Source organism: Lutjanus erythropterus, chromosome 15, assembly GCF_056507025.1.
Source record: "Lutjanus erythropterus isolate fLutEry1 chromosome 15, fLutEry1.hap2, whole genome shotgun sequence".
NCBI lineage: Eukaryota > Metazoa > Chordata > Actinopteri > Lutjaniformes > Lutjanidae > Lutjanus > Lutjanus erythropterus.
In genome coordinates, this window is record NC_139331.1 from 12,981,425 (window position 1) to 12,995,614 (window position 14,190).

A 14,190-nucleotide genomic window follows, 5' to 3' on the forward strand; every position below is an offset into this window, starting at 1 on the left:
AAAATGTATTAATTTATTTAAGGTGATGGTGCATTTCATGCTGGCTGTTGTTAGTTATCTAGTTGCGATAACATTCAGAAGAACATGAGATATGCAAGAAAGTGAAGAAGGAAGTTGATTAACTTGACTAAATGTGAATAAAACTTTAATATTACCTTGTCCATGAACATAATTTCTCCCTGATGCATTTTTATCAGCTATAATGGTTGTTTAAAAGTGAAGATAACAACTCCCATAATCCAACACTACTTCCCAACATCATCAAAATACATCTTTTATTATTGTTTGAATGTGCGAGGTAACAGAAATACAATTCTTATCTTTAGGTGATTATACTAATGAAAACGTACTTATGAATATTGTATTCAGTTTTTCTGCCAATAGATCCTTGAAAATCTTACACAATGGACCTTTAAGTTGTGGCAAATATAGGTTAACTTTGAGGTAAATTCCTTTATTCACTCAGCAGGGCGAACACACCCCCAGCATTTCAGAACAGAGAAAACTGCACATTTTTTCAGGATTTTGGAGCTAACCCTACATACTTACCAACTTTTTTAATCATTCAAATTTGGCGGGATGATTAGTAACACATGTTTCTGTGGTGTGACAAACAGCTAGCTTGCTCTGTACAAAAATAACAAAAATCCCCCACTACTAGCATCCTTAAAGCACACTAATTCTAATTAATTTATTTATTCTGTACAAAATTTGAATCTTAAAAACAACACATTGTTGTTTTATGAGTGGTTATGTACCAGGCAATTTCTTGTTGGTGGTAGCTGTTTTCCCCCGTTTCTGCCCTTGGTGCTAAACTAATTGCTGGCTCTAGCTAGGTTACTTATTTAACATCAACTTACAGACATTAGATGGGTATCAAACTTCTCGTCAAAAGGCTCATTTATGCCCCTTTTGCATACGAAAATAGATTTTCGGTTTCAAATGATGTAACCATACTGCACACATGCTTCTATGCATCCTTTATGCTGGCCTGGTCGTCGATCAGTACATCCACTCGAGGGCACTGCTCAGATTTAAAACTTTCCCCAAGAAGAGTAAAAAAAAAAGAAGAGTCAAAAGTTGCTGTAATAATGTACTTTTTGTGAAAGAAGGAAAAGAAGAGGCAGTGTTGTATACAGTGGTGATCTGTGTGCCCATTAAATACACTGCAACATGTGGACAGAAAATTCTTTTCACAAACTAACTGATGACAAACGTCATTTACAATACTTTTACAATTTTCCTGTGGTTAGGGTCCTGTGGTTGTGTGCATAGCTACACTGCTACATACACTGTCCCCACAACGACCAGAGGTACTGTTCTGTTCCGTTTGCATGTGTACGCTTTCAGAAAATGTGTAGGGGATACAGATTAAGTAAACACAGAGTGTATCTGTCTGTGTATCTAATATTTTGCATAAATGAGCCTTACCTCTCAGCAAAAAAGCAAATGTCAAATTTCTCAGAATGGTGTTTGATATTGAAATAAAACTTGCTCTCTCGTTTTTAATAATCACATCAGGAGGTTAATACAGGAAGAACAAGAAGCAGACTCTGGATTTTATTTCCAATGAACAGACTTGAGAGACAAAAAAGAATTAGAAATATTATTGTTTGTTTATGAGTGTTACCTTCCCTTACCCTCATACTCACTATATGTATGTGAGCTCTGAGTTTTTCCTGATTCCCATGGCTGCCTCAGTGTGTGTGCTCCTTCGTTTCACCCCCGCATGTTGAGCTGGAGGTCAACTGGGAGCCTCAGAAAGTGGGAGTCAGTTTGAATTATGGTGTGGATGATACTGACATTATATCAGTCACCTCTGGACCTGACAACTTCTTCATAAAGTTGTAACAGTTTGACTTTTCCCCCATCTGTTATCATTATGCAAACCATAATGTTTAAAAGATGAACTCCTGTGGCTTTCACACTACACAATAGTTTGTTTTGTGATGTTGCTGCTCATTATGTATACATCTATTTAAAGTCGCTCAGTTTCCGATCTCAAGCTACTGGCTGAAACAAAAAGGGAAGTTATGAAGACAGAAAATAATAACTATTTTGCATTTGATGCAAGGTTAACTCAAGGTCTTTTCACATCAGTCATGTTGGGTTTTTTTCCACATTGAATGACTAATATGTAGCAATTGTGTGTGAAAAATTGAGTACTGCAGTCCAAATGGATTAAATTGGAATAGATTGTATGTTAAATAGGTAAAAATAGTATTTGATATAGAATCTATGGTTAAAGCGAGCTGTTTCCTCCATCCCCTCCTCTCCAATCTTGAGGAAACTGTACAGGAGCTCCACAGGAGCACAGGACAAGCACAACATCTGCAACTGACAATAACAAGCAACAAGTCCTACACTGTAAGTTTATCAGCTGTTGTCTGTCATAAAAATTACAGTTCCTGACTAATTTGGGGGGAAAGTCCCAAGCTTTTCAAAATAAAATACTAGAGGCTCCAATATTGGAAGGAATATTTGGGATGACCTTCTAATGGAGTATTTTATCTTTTCTGATTGAAGGAATAGCACCAGGTCTCCAAAGATCATCAGTTCAGCATTGGGTTGAATGTCCTTGTCAAATCCTTCAGATAAAGGCCAAAATCCAGTAGCCCAAAAGTTGTTCATCCTAAGACAAGACCAACTTATAGCAATAGTTGAACATTTTTGGAAATTTGTAACATTTGCTTTCTTGCCAAGAATTAATGAGAAAATCAATACCACCCTCATATCAGTCCATTAAATATGAAGCAACAGCCAGCAGCTGATTAGCTTAGCTTAGCTCAAAGATTGGAAACAGAAGAAAATAGCTGGTCTGGCTTTTTCCAAAAGTAATAAAATCTCTTACTAGCATCTCTAAAGATCACCAATTAACTTGATTTACATTTTGTACAAAATATTGTGTATTATTTCATGTTTGATGCACATGTTTTGAAATACACCGAAAAGTACATTTTTATGAAACTGCTTTGACACCCCTCTTTTAAGCATGTTTCCATTTTGGAGCATCAAGTGAGGATCCCGCGACCAAAGCTGTTTTTTTCTGCTGTCACAGTACCTGCTTGAAGAGACCTGAGAGGAATAAAAAGGTAAGGAGTTTTACTGAGAGGAAAATATTTTACAACTAAAGAAATACATTTTCAATAATAATAATAAACAGGTATTCTCTGGTGTTGGCAGTTCATATAATGTTACTTAAATAGAAATGTGTACAAAAATAATGCAAGTATCTGGGAAATTGTGCCTATAGCTACCCTTTCCTAAAATGCTGCTGATTTGTTTGTGTTGGCATTTCAAATCTGATGACTGCTGAGTGCACAGTAGGAATATCAATTGATGCACATCAATTATCGCTTTCAGTGCATTTTAGGCTTTTAACTCCAAGCTCTAATTTACGTGAAACACATGGGGGTACCTGTGAGTGCTTCGACATACTGAAGATGGTCAATTATCAGAGTTAATTGAAACTGGGGCCAAAAGGTCAGCTTCAAACTGTTTTCTGTCAGGATGTGGGGGAAGGGCTTAGAGTTGATGCATCATATTTAGTCGTATTTTGTCTCGAAACATACAAAGCATATGGATGCACATCAGAGACGTGGATGATGGTGCAGGTGTTGCCCCCTCAAAATGAACCGCCAAAAAACACATCCATCTTCTTTTTGCAACTTTTATTAACAAAAATCTGCACACACACTGATATAAAATCAGAATGATTAAATAATGGAAATAATATGTTTAAGGGTGCTACATGGGAGTAGTTGTTTGAGAAGTTTGTATGGATGTTGAGACCTTCTCTGTCATGAAAACTGATGACTATTGTAATCTATTGTAACCTCTATAAATCAAAGCCACAGTTATTTATCTACAGGCAGTGTGTCAAACTTGATGTTAATGTCATCTTATTTGGCTAATACTTTCCAAAGATGTTGCTTGAGGTATAGTGTCCTTATTGAGGTCTTATTTATCAGTGCATATTAGTGAACAGATGGAGTGCTATAGCAGACACTTTGCATCACGATACATCAGAAGATGTATTACAAGTAATTGTGATTGTCTGTTACCAGCTATGAGACAATGTATAATTTATACAGTAATTATTTTATATTATACAAACTAATGATATAACGACAAATGAATGCATTCATTTAAAAAACTTTTACAAAGTTTCTTTTGGCCGTTTTCTTAATGTAACAAATGTATTTTGAGGGAAATATAAACAGAATTCAGTGTTCCCATCATGGTGATTTGTCTCCAGTTTCTGGTCAGGGGATTTGCACTTCGAATCTGTCAAATCAGATGTCTCACCTCTGACAGCTGAGAAAGTTATTGACAACGTGTTAACCAATCTACGTCATCGTGACAGCACACCTCAAGTAACCTCACCTTAACTGTCAGAGAGAGCAAACACAACAGCTGCGAGCCCCCGAACATCAGGACGATGTGGAAAACCTGAGAAGTAATTGGTCGTGTGTTGCGTGTCAGAAGGGGATTTGGGTTTGGTTAGTTTTTCCTTTGTATTAGTTTTAGTAGATATCCATTTTGTTTCCTCCTTTTGTGTTAGATGGTTTAGCCAAGCCAGTATATATGTTCCTTCATGTTTCATTTTGTTAGGTCAGTTTGTTTAGTTAACACCCTGTTTTGTTGCTGTTACTCTGAGTATAGTTAGATTTTGTTGACCTCTTTTATAGGCCTAGCTATTGAGTTCTTGGTTTATATTGTTTAGCATTTTTGGGTAAATAAAAACCCTATCTTTTTCAACAGACTCCTGTTGTCCTCATTGCCTCACTGCTTGGTCCCCTCACCAAACCATTTCAGTACAAGATCCATGTTTTCTACCTCATTTAACACTGATGCATGTTTCACTGTTTTGAAACCTGCATCCTTAAAGTCTTTGTTTACACCTGTTTGCAGTCTCTTTCTGTACTTGACAGTTAAGTGTTGGGGTTATTTGTCCTCCAAGGATAGATCGATATGCACATATACATATATATGTTGTTTACTGCATTTTCGCTCTCATGTTTCTTTACCTCTGCATGTTGCTATGTCTCAGCTCACCTCTGTGATTCAGAACAAGGTCAGCACAACAACTGAAATATTCAGCTATTCAACTACAGCAAAGAAAAAAACACAATAAACATGACTGCAACAGGCAAGACCTGCCTGTACTAATGACAACTAACCAAAAAACATACTATGCAGGATTTTCATTAACAAAAACAATATAATCCCTGTCAGTCATCACTAATGAACCACTAGAAGTGTGTAGTGGTGTCTGCATCAGCAAAGACCCTGTCCTCTGCCTTTTTTGGGGTTTTTTTTCTTATTTTGAGATTTTTCTTTGGTCAGGATGGTTTGGGCAGTGGTATGTAGACTCTAGCCAAAAACAGCGCACAGGTCGAGAGGTCGGGACTGTAAAAACACAACGACGAGTGGTGATGTTGCTGTTTCCGTCTCTCTCTTCTGCTCTCTGTATGTGAGAGCTGTGGAGAGACCTACACACATATGTGCACACAGAGGCAGAGCAGACTGAGGTTCACTTCAGCTGCGTTTACACAAAATCTGCTGTGAGACAATCAGAAAACAATATTTTCTTTCTCTGATTCACTGCTTCATTCTCATGGATGATACTCCCTGATTTCATTCACCCTCGACCTCTCTTGACCGCTGATGCTCTTTCTCTCTCTTTCATTCTTTGAGCCAGGGAGGAGGGCCCAACCTTGAATGGCGTGTTTTCAAATAACAACAAACAAATCCTGCATATTTAACCTCTAATTGCTCCTAGCTACTGCTACTAAAGCTGTGATTCAGCTAACTGACGTCAGTGTGTCATTCACCACTGACTGGCTCAGCAAAATAAAACAGAAAAACACCAAAGACATCAGCAAGACTGAGTTAATGAACCAGGAAAACATTCAAATTATTTGAGCACCACAAGCAAACAAAACATTCCCTTCTATTATATTGGTTTAGCTGCAGAAATCCCAGAGACAGAGACAAATATCTCAAATCCAGGACAAATGAAAGGAAAACTCTTTGCATAGGAGATACCACAGAAATACTATGGAAACAGGTAAAAATCAGGGACTACTGAGTTCACCTAACTCAGTTTTTATCAACTTGTTATTAACACTAATTTTAAATAAGTTACTTGTACTTTGAGGTCAAAAAAGCTCCCAGACTCAGTGTGCTTGTGTTGGGTTCAATTAAACAAACCAAGTACTTAGATGTTATGTTTTTTTCAGTGGTGAAATGTAACTAAGTACATTACTCTTGTATTTTAGTATCCCACAAATTAGAGGCACTTTACATAAGTGAGAATGAAAAAAGCCTCTAAAACAAATTGTCTCAAACCATCCAGTTGTTGAAAGTAAAACACAGACTCATCTGGCCTCTGTAGAGCCTGTTAGTCTTTATTTAGATCAGGGTCTTCTTTATTAGTTTTCTTTGGCTTGTTTTAAAATGTTTTCAGTGGACATCTTTTAGCAAAGAGACCAGTAAAGGATCTGCTTCCTCTGCCACTGTGTAGCACTGCTTTTTTCAACATTCAGACATGAGCAGATCACTCCGCGTCTTGGCGCACTGTCTCACTCTTATAAAACGCCTGGACACGCCCAACTGCGGGTGAATGTCGTTTCAACAGCAGTGACCATTCTTGTCAGCATTAATGTGATTCTTGTGTTTGCTACACTGATTTGATGAGTAAATAATTTTATGCTGTCTCATAGAAATTCAATGCCAAGTTTATGTGCTTGCTGGTTTGGGATAACTTAGCTTATCCGTTATATCACCAACAACATGCAGGCATACTGCTGCAATGTGACTAACAAGGATAAAAATGTACAACCTAAGACTTTGAATGATTTATGTAAATTCCTCAGCTTTTGGCAAACTCGCCATTCTAAGTTCAAAAGAGAAAAAACAGTCAGCAACTACATCGGTGTGGATCTGATGAGAAACTGGGTGGGGGGTTCAGTTCACAGTATTATCTTATGTAGCTAGTTATCTGGCCAGTACTGTCAACAAAGCAACAGTGTCTTTATAGATACATAAAGTGTTGATATGAGTTTTGCACACAACAAGTTAATCTAACTTTTGTGAACTTAAAATAAACAAGTTAGTCTAACCAGTCACAATTAATCTCTACTTTACCTTTTTTTTTTTTTTTTTTTTTTTTTACGTATTCTCAAAATGGCAATGAGTTTGCATAATTTTTTTGAGCACACCCGACGACTTATTAGATTTTACACTGCAGGAGAAGAAGAATGCTGTCAGAAAATGACTGATCGTCTGAATGTGGTCTTAATGCTGCCGTTTATTTCCAACATGACAACTGCTCAGTAAACAGTTAAACTTCATACACATGCAGTCAGTCTGACACTGTCCTGTGATGACTGAGATGTGGAGATCATCTACGTGTTTGGCCAAATCGAAGTAGAGTGAATGTAACTGGTTGCAGATTTTCTGTGATAAATAAGATAGACTGATGAACTCTGTAATCAGTGTTCTGCCACCTTCATGACACTGAAAACCCTGACTTCAACACACCTTGCTATCACATTAATCTCACTTCGTAGCACAGCCGTCTTGGGAACAAGCGTAAGGTTCTGCGTGTGGGTTTAACATTATGATTGTCATTAGCTGCATTAACAGCCGGATGACTACACAGCTAACAACAAGTTTACAATGCATCAACAATGATAAAAGCACAACGCTCACCAGCAACCTACTGTGTCTGGCCAATCTGCTCCCACAAATGCGCTTTTCTCTATAATGATATGTGATGCTTCTGTCTGACATATAGACAGACACAGCCAAAACAAGCTTCACGTCATCTAATATGATTGCTTGTCTTTAAAAAAGAAACAGTGAAAACACCAATGCCTTTCTGGAAGGTCCAGAGATGTTTAACTAGAAGCACTCAGAGCGGCTGCACAAAAACGTGAGCACTCTGAAGAAAGACGGTGGCTCTTTTCTAGGCGCTCACATGCTGCTGCAAACACTCAATGTACACAAGCCCTGTTCAAAACATTGAAAATCATTATGCTCGTTACTTTTACCAAACAATAAATAATTGCAATGTCGACCACTTTTTCCTCCACAGAAAACAAGATGACAAGCTGGTCTTTAGCAGCTCCTTTTCAAAGGATAATCAGCACCACTGTCTGTCTGCCTCATATAATTACATATGACACAAGACCACTCAGTGCCCTGGCTGCCCCTCTTAATGTTAGGACTTATTTTGCTGCAACTGGGGGTGTGTGAAATGGGCTTTTCAGACAGAAAGCCCAGAAGGCCAGAAAATCTCTTCTTTGGAAGATGATTGAGTCACTAAACCTCTGTGTTGTTTCTGTCTGAGTAAATCAAAATAGTAATAAAAAAAATAAATCAGTCACACCCCTCCTCCCTCATCGTATTCTCTCCATATGGAAATGTGATGTAGTCAAAATGGAAGGTTCCCTGGTTTGATTGATCATTTTCAAATTAACATCAGCATCAGCATCTTAATTAGTCTCTGCATGGTGGAGCTTCTTTCATGTTCGTCAGTGGCGCAGAGGAGAAAGGGAATCTTGCTGATACCATGGCAAGAGAACAAAACACAAGCATGAATCAAAGCACGTCTTGACGCTAAGGGTGTTGAGCGAAAATAAGATCTTGCCTCGGGGTAGATTAGTTGGTATGTTAGACGTTACATCACCACATTTTATGTGATGAAAACATGCAGTTCAAACAAGCCTTTTGTAACTGCCTTTTTATATTGAGTCACACATAGGCAGCATAATAAGTTGAGGTAAGGGTTCTGTGCTGCCATTTGACCTTAAAATAGGAAATGTAAGCCAATTAGTGTAGTGGATCTTTATTAATGTCATTGTTTGCATATTTCAGTAGAGGTTGCTGTATACCCTTTGGAAATGAAATGATATTTGGGGAAAGCAAACAACATTTTGTAAAAAGACTATATCACACACCACTCCTTAAATTCCATATACATTTGCTTAATATGCCTCCTCTTATTTTCTTTTTGTAAGAATTCTATGCTGCTATATTTGAAGTACTGTAGGTAAATGTAAAAGCATTGTTATATGAGAAGGTTATGAAGTGCAACAAATGACTCTTAAACCTGCATTAAAACCTAAGTTCTTCTACAAAAAAAAAATCTGTTGCATTTTTTTGGCAATGCAGTTTAGCTCCCAGCTAGTTCAATACAGAACTAATTCATTTTGGCTCTTAGCTTACACTGTATTTTACATTTGACCTTCCTTTCCCACTTTTTCATCGACTCATGCTCTTTTCAACTTTTTTCTACTCATTCATACTTTAAAGGTATAGTTCACACAAAAATGGTGGTTAATTTTTGGGTGAACTGTCCCTTTCAGACAGAAACTCAGGTCAAACCTTATAATGTTCCACGTCTTTAATACTTCACGAGGGTTTTTCAACTTTAAAATGCCATTCATATGAATGAGACCGTTTCCATGTCTTCAAACTCCTTCAACTTCTTTAAAAGCCAACAGTTCATTTTGGTGAGAGCTTTTCAACAACCCTTAAATTATTCAACATATTTCATACATTCTTTGTATGATTCAACTTTTAAAGTCAGCAGTTCAGTTCAGCATCATATTTTCAACATCCAGCATTCACACACAGTCATTTTGTACAGAAAACAACAACAACAAAACAGACCAACTAGATTTTATTAAACTAGACAACCAGCCTAGAAATAGAAGGGAGAGAAAGAGTTTTCAGCTATATAAGTTTGTTTGGATTTGCCATATTTTGCTTATTGATTAGAGCGAGGTGCTTTAGCACTTAGTTACAGATAACACTACGAAGGCAGATCATCTTCTAAAACCTTGGCAGCTAAATTAAGCCATTAACCAATGTGCTGTTTGAGAGTTTGGACAAATACTAATGGGTATCATGGGTCCTCAAAGTGCAGCCCACAGGCCAGTGGTGGTCCTCAGACACATGTTATGTGGTGCTTGAACATGACATTGGGAAACCCTGCATTAGACGATAGCCTATCCTGTCTGCTGATGAGCTGCAATAAAGCTCTCATTTGCACTGCTGTTTAGATGGCAGGAGGAATTCTACGGTCAATGGAAATCACAGGCTTTGCCCTGAAATTTTTGAATGAGTCTGGGGTTACATGTTGATCGATAAGTATTGCAATATAAATAAGCAATTAATAAGCAATGATATGAACACACAGTTATTATTATCAATATCTGTTTTAAAATAAAACATTAGTGACTTTCAGATATTTTAACATGAGTGACTAATGCAGGTCATAGCCAGTCCAAGGCATAAGCACCTATTAAGGGCCCCCATGGCCACCAGAGGGCCCCCAGAAGAGCTTCACATGGATTTTTTGTGATATATTATTGTCAGTGGTAATCATGCAAAAAACAATGTAATTTTAATGGGCCTGCCCAGCTAATACTACCGATTTAATAAATTCTTGCTGTCTCTGTCAGAGCTGGTGTCAAAGTTCATACATATATGGTGTAAAGCAGTGTTCCCCAACCCTGGTCCTCAGGCCCCACTGTCCTGCATGTTTTAGATGTTTCTGCTCCAACACACCTGATTCAAATGATCAGGTTGTTGTCAGGCTTCTGCAGAGGCTTGATGACGAGCTAATCATTTGAATCAGGTGTGTTGGAGCAGGGAGACATCTAAAACATGCAGGACAGTGGGCCCTGAGGACCAGGGTTGGGGAACACTGATGTAAACAACACAGCTACAACTAATAAAATTGATAATGGAAGTGTTAGATTTGCAGTAGGTGTGTGAATAATCAAGCAATAGTACCAGTAGCAGTGAAATGACAACCCCGGTCCCCCTCAATATAGGTCTGTGTGTGCACCCCTGTTAACTACAAAGCAACATATGCTGGGTGCTTTAGGCACTGAGAAAAGCCTGATGTTTAGATTTTGTTGTGTGTGCACATTTCTTTCATGAAGGAGTTGATTTAATTGGTGTGAGAATTGTTCAAGCAGTGTGAGAGTGCAGCAAGTTGACAACCCTTCATAATATTAAAAAAAAAAAATGTGTCAGCCTAATTTACTACATTTCAGCACTGAGGTACAATTACATTCACGATTTTGCATAGTCATGTTAATTTACATATAAAAAGCACACACACACAAATTGCTTTTTTTTTTATTAATTGTCTCTTTTCAATTTCTTTTTTCAATTCATTATTGTTTTTGTAAAGATATATGTAAAGATATGTGTATGTCATTGTAGTATTTGTTTTATCTGGATGCCATTATTATAGTGATAATGTACTATATTATTATAGGGGAGTGTTGCAACACAGGGTTAGTTGTAAAACTGTCAGTTTGACGAATCAGAGAAGTACTACAGTAATATCATGAGTAAGGTACACTACACAAGCGGCACGTCTCTGTGAGCAGCATTGTGGCATTTATGGCCAAAAACCTGAAATTCACACAAGAAAGTAATTTTCCCCCCAAGATTGTTTTTTGCCAATTGTTTGACTTACATAACCTAAGGCAGCAGTTTCTCCAGTTTAATTTGATGCTTTGCATTCATGCAAGCCCACAGGCTAGAGCAGTTAGCTGTGTAATGGCTGCTTGTACTGGGAATAGTAACAGTAACAGTTCATTTAAATAATGATAATTTCTTTGTGCACATGGAGCAAAGCTACATAAGCCACAACTGTGACAGTGACTGAACTGTAATGTGACACATGCACACTTGGGAATACAGTCCAAACACACACACATAAAATAAATTGTTCGCTTTACTCAAAAATGTTTATTCTCTATTATAAAGTTCCTCTATAAATTGGATAGTGTGGCTCATAATTTAGCAAATTACCTCTCACTGTTACATTTATCCCCAGCTAGTGTTACAACCCACACCACTAGGGTAGGTTGTAACTAAGAAACACATTATGTTGCATAATCTGATTGTTCAGATATCTGAGTTTTATTTGTAGTAGATAAATATGGGTACCATGTATCAAAGTTTGAGAGATAAAGCACCAACAACAACTGACTTACTGATGCTCAAACAAAAAGTGTCACTGCCATCCCATGTCTCCCCTATTATGCATTATTGTTCTTAAGGCTTTGGCATCTTTGTTCACCGGCATATTGAGCTTGTTTCAGAGCGACAGAAACACAGAGCGTCCCCGTAACCATGGTAACTCACTGACAGCCCTGTGTGCTGCGTCTGGAGGAGGAGGAGGAGAGACGCTGCTGCTCCGTCCGGTCTGTCCGCAGCAACATCAGTTATTAAGTTGTTTTCACTGCGCGGACGTGTGGCGTGTGTAATGGCCGATGCGTGACAGTGGGGCGGATCTGATGAGATAAAAATGCACTGAAGACAGGGCTTCAGGACAAACACAATGTGTTTCTGTAAACAAACAAAACCACTGTTTACAGTGAAAACTGGAAACCCCAAAGAGCGTGTTTAGCATGAAGGGACTACAACTTTCAGGTGTCAGTGGTGAAAAGAAAGCTGAAAATCTAAACTCAAGTGCTTGTACTTTTACATTACTGAAATATTATTCAAGTACAAGTTAAACTACTAGTGTTGAAAAATAGTACAGCACAGAAAGTGCAAAGTATTCTTCTCAAAACTTCCCCAGAGTATTGATGACTTTTTAACTGTTGATGTTTATAAAAATAATAATAATAGTAATAATATGGTACCCAGTATATTCAGTTTTAGCATACTTGAGTGTAAGTGCAGTCAGACTAATCATCAGTACTCTTATAATGTGTTAATGAAATTTAAATGGATTTGAAGTTTGCCATTTATTTAATTTTGTAACAAAGTATATTTTAGTTTTAATTAAAATGTATAAAAAATGTATACATTCTCGGTTTGCTTAGTGTACTATTATGTGCTTAAGAGGAACAACTTAGTACACTTAAAGTATACATTCATTATAGTATATACTTATTACATTTTTCTGCTACTTTTTCAAAGTACACTCCAGATTTAAAGAAAAAAATACATTGAAGTACACTTTTTGTAAACATATTTAAATACACCTCTAATGAGGTGAAAATAAAGTACAGTTTAATAAAGCATACTAATTGTCTTTTGACTAAAAAATAATAATACTTTTCAAAAGTAAACTAACTTTCCACCACAAGTATTTGCAATTTACTATGCATTTTTAAAGTACGCAAATTTATAATATGCTTACAATGAAGTATACTTTTTGTAAGTATGCAGAAATGCCACTTTAAGTGTTAAAGAATCAGACTTTTGTATTATTATATTTCCAGTACACTAAAATATACCCCCTTATTTAACCTGGCAATAGCAGCCATTCAGTCAACAGGGGGTTTCTCCAGATTTTCCATCTAAATTAATCCCAACTCCTGTGCTCTTCTGCTCACTTCTCCAACCTGTGCCTGCTGCAGAGTTTTTTTTTCATCTGTATGTCCTGTTTTTCATTGGCCTGCTTCTGACCAGAAAGTCTTATTGGCTAAAAAAAATGTGGATGAAAGGTTTGGATATTAATTCTGCACTCAATTGTTATTTTAAAAGCAACAGATTACATAGTGTAATGCATACTTAAGCACAAGTAAAATTACACTCTTGATAAAATAAAATGCCAAATAATGCCAAAGGCTTCTCGTCAGGTTTCCACAATTGCCAGAACAGTGCTGATATTTTTTTTACTATCACAGATAGAAAAGCAATCGCTGACCCTTGAGTTGTTTTGCTCATTTAACTTCTCAGACAAACAAAAGTTGCTCATATGTATTACGTGGCGGGTTTTGACAGTATTGTCACCTGGAGTGTCTGATGCTTTACGATGACACCTTTAACCAGAAAATGGCAAATCACATTTCTGTTTGCTCCACATCTATCAAAGTTAAATTAACACTTAAATATAGTTTTGACACCCTCCCCTCTGGCTGTATCGGCCTTCTGTCAGACAAACAACACTCCAATCAACACTTGTCACCTCCTGGAAAAAGAATATCAACCCTTTGCAAATAGCTTTGCACTCTCGCTACTGAAAAGCCTTTTAAACTGTGACAGCCTGGTATTGTCATACTGTACCCTTTCACACTCATCCACCCCGACCCAGCGGTAAAATATGGCATCTGTGCTCTGTCCTTCACCTGGCTCTTCATCAGGGACATCATGTCTGCACAGCGCGGGTCACTGAGTCTCCACAAAGGAGTGTATATT